A 4,251-nucleotide genomic window follows, 5' to 3' on the forward strand; every position below is an offset into this window, starting at 1 on the left:
TTTCAATATGATGAAATGGCATCAAAGGTAACACCTGTTAATTTGTCTCTCAAAAGACTGTTTTGGATGAACTTATCCTGTGTGCATTCTTTCTTCTCCAGAGAATTTTTGAATGTTAAGTGATGGTGGATGAGCATTCCATTTCGAGAGAGAGAGAGAGAGAGAGAGAAGGGGGAGAGCGAGAGAGGGGGGAGAGAGAGAGAGGGGAGGAGAGAGAGAAAACAGCCAGGAACACTCTCTAATCATTCTTGATTAAACATTATATATTTTTTTACATCAAATAAAATTAAAATGTATTGGTCACATGCACATATTTAGGAGATATTATTACGGGTGTAGCGACGTGCATTTATTTAAAGGATATTGTATGTTTGTGAAGAGTTCAACATCCTGCTTTGTGAACAATTTGACCAGGTGACACAATAATGATCAATTTGAACAGGGCATAATGTGTGGTGGATGTATGAGCGTCTGTGTGTGCAGACAGTCAGCTTTAATTTGAGGGTATTTTGATCCACATTGGGTGAACCGTTTAGGAATTGCAGCACTTCTTGTACATAGTTCCCCCATTTTAGGGAACCAAAAGTATTGTGACATTTCTATAATTGTTCTATTAGTTTGAAAATGTGTTGTAGGTTGTGTAGATCAGTGAAAATAAATCCCAATATAATCCCTTTTAATATTTTAATTTAAGGCGGCAAAATGTGAAAACTGTGCAAGAGTATGTTGGGCGGCAGGTGGCCTAGTGGTTAGAGCATTTGGCCAGTAACTGAAAGGTTGCTAGATTGAATCCCTGAGCTGACAAGGTAAAAATATGTCATTCTGACCCTGAACAAGGCAGTTAACCCACTGTTCATAGGCTGTCATTGTAAATAAGAATTTGTTCTTAAAACTTCTTAGAGCTAGGGGGCAGTATTTGGAAGTTTGGATGACTGACGTGCCCAAAGGTAACTGCCTGTTACTCAGGCCCAGAAGCTAGGATATGCATATTATTAGTAGATCTGGATAGAAAACACTCTGAAGTTTCTAAAACTGTTAAAATAATGTATGTGAGTATAACAGCACTGATATGGCAGGCAAAAACACGAGGAGAATCCATCTGGATTTTTTTTTTGTTGAGGTCACCACCCATTCAAATCCTTGTTTATGGGATTTTCAAAGGAATACCTCCCAGATTGCAGTTCCTATGGCTTCCACTAGATGTCAACAGTCTTTAGAATGGGTTTCAGTTTTGTTTTTAGAAAAATGAGCTAGAATTTGTAGTTTTTCAATGTGGCTCTCATTTGGACTGTAGTCTTGTGGCGCGTGTGGATGAGGACGTGCACTTCGTTATTTATCTCCGGTATTGAACACAGTATTCTCCGTCTTAAATTGTATTGTTTATTTACATATTAGGGTACCTGAGGATTGATTAGAAACGTTGTTTGACTTGTTTGGACGAAGTCTACCGGTAACTTTTGGTATTCCTTTGTCTGCATGTAGAACGAATGGAACAGGTGGATTACTGAATCAAGCGCACCAACTAAACTGACTTTTTGGGGATATAAACAAAACAACCATTTGTTATGTAGCTAGGACCCTTGGGATTGCAAAAAGAGGAAGATCTTCAAAGGTAAGTGATTTATTTTATCGCTATTTCTGACTTTTGTGACGCCTCTGCTGGTTTGGGAAATGTTTTTAATGCTTTTGTATGCTGGACGCTGTCCTCAGATAATCGCATGGTATGCTTTCGCCGTAAACCTGACAAAGCGGCTGGATTAACAAGAAGTTAAACTTTCAAATGAGGTATGACACTTGTATTTTCATGAATGTTTAATATTACGATTTTTGTATTTTGAATTTCGCGCTCTGCAATTTCACCGGATGTTGTCGTGGTGGGATGTTGGCGGGACACCTAGCCCAGAGAGGTTTAACTTACTTGCCTAGTTAAATAAAGGTAAAACATATTTTTTTAAATTCAGTAGGCAATGGAGACCCAATTCAGACTTCAGATAAGTTGATTTAAAATGGACTTAAACCCCCCAAAATGTACTTAACTTCTTTGGGGCAGGGGGCAGTATTTTCACGTCCGGATGAAAAGCGTGCCCAGAGTAAACTGCCTGCTACTCAGGCCCAGAAGCTAGGATATGCATATTATTAGTAGATCTGGATAGAAAACACTCTGAAGTTTCTAAAACTGTTTGAATGATGTCTGTGAGTATAACAGAACTCATATGGCAGGCAAACAACTGAGAAAAATCCAACCAGGAAGTGGGAAATCTGAGGTTTATAGTTTTTCAAGTGATTGCCTTACCAATATACAGTGCAAATGGGTTCGCATTGCACTTCCTAAGGCTTCCACTAGATGTCAACAGTCTTTAGAACGTTGTTTCAGGCTTCTACTGTGAAGGGGGAGCGAATAAGAGCTGTTTGAACCAGGGGTCTGGCTGAAAGCCATGAGTTGTTGATTTTTATCTAAAGACAAAGGAATTGTCCGGTTGGAATATTATTGAAGATTTATGATAAAAACATCCTAAAGATTGATTATATGCATTGTTTGACATGTTTCGACGAACGGTAATAAAACTTTTTTTACTTTTCTTCTGCATTTGTAATAGTGAACTAAACTCGCAAACAAAAAGGAGTTATTTGGACATAAATATGGACTTTATCGAACAAAACAAACATGTATTGTGGAACTGGGATTCCTGTGAGTGCATTCCGATGAAGATCATCAAAGGTAAGTTAATATTTATAACACTTTCTGACTTCTGTTGACTCCACAACATGGCGGGTATCTGTATGGCTTGTTTTTGTAGCTGAGCGCTGTATTCAGATTATTGCATGGTGTGCTTTTGCCGTAAAGCTTTTTTGACATCTGACACAGCGGTTGCATTAATAAGGAGAAGTATATATTTAATTCTATGCATAACACTTGTATCTTAAATCAACGTTTATGATGAGTATTCCTGTAAATTGATGTGGCTCTCTGCAAAATCACCGTATGTTTGAGGCAAAACATTACTGAACATAACGCACCAATGTAAACTAAGATTTTTGGATATAAATATGAACTTTATCGAACAAAACATACATGTATTGTGTAACATGAAGTCCTATGAGTGCCATCTGATGAAGATCATCACAGGTTAGTGATTCATTTTATCTCTATTTCTGCTTTTTGTGACTCCTCTCTTTGGCTGGAAAATGGCTGTATGTTTTTTAGGAGCTGACCTAACATAATCACATGGTATGCTTTCACCGTAAAGCCTTTTTGAAATCGGACACAGTGGTTGGATTAACAAGAAGTTTATCTTTAAAATGGTGTATAATACTTGTATGTTTGGGGAATTTTGTTGGTCAGACGCTTGCGTCCCACGTACCCTAGAGAGGTTTTAAGTGAATTTGTCAAATTTATCTCCGTCTGAATCAGAGCCTGTAAAAACTAAAACTACCTAACCCAATAACTAAAGCTAATAATAGCTCATTAAAATCAGTTACTGTAAACTGTACACTCAATAGTAACAATATACTTACTTTTTAGCACTTTGAGATTGTTTTTAATTGAAAGCAGATTAAAAATTAAATGTATTATTATTGATTACTGTTACTCTTAAATAATATGCATGTCAAGCAAATATGTCTACCTAGATAAGCTTTCTCACAGACATGTTCATTTATTCTTCAGTTCCTCACAGCTCGTTAAATACATTCTTATAACACCTGAACTGACACATTTGTGAAGGTTAGCTGGACAGACATGTTTCACCTGCATTCTGATTGGTTTTCTCAACTTTGTGACGTTAGTATAGGGATATTGTATAGTATATTTTTTCCCCTATTCATTTTGGAGAAGAGCCTGTAGTTTGTGATTTATGAGGGATTGTGGAGTAGATGCCTTGGAATCAGAACAAGACCGAGGTAAGACAACAACGGACACATTTCTGTAATAGGGTGAACTATAACTTTTATAAGATACACCGGCCAAATATGACACGTCAACAGACAGCGGTGGCTGCTGAGCTGGATGAGATGAGTCTCTAATGGTCATGGGACAGACGGCACAAGCTGTGGTCAAAGACATAATCCAGTGGGAGAAGATTGTTGCGGCTTAATGTCCCACACGGGAATAAGACTTACAAACTGCATAAGGAAATCAAGCTAAAATGATTAGCTATGTCGACAAAATGTCATCTAGCTACCTTGACAGATGGATCTTATTTTATAAGTACAACTAAGTACAACTTTTGACGCTAAGAAATATTGTAAATC

This window comes from Salvelinus namaycush, chromosome 8 (genome assembly GCF_016432855.1).
Source record: "Salvelinus namaycush isolate Seneca chromosome 8, SaNama_1.0, whole genome shotgun sequence".
NCBI classification, from domain to species: domain Eukaryota; kingdom Metazoa; phylum Chordata; class Actinopteri; order Salmoniformes; family Salmonidae; genus Salvelinus; species Salvelinus namaycush.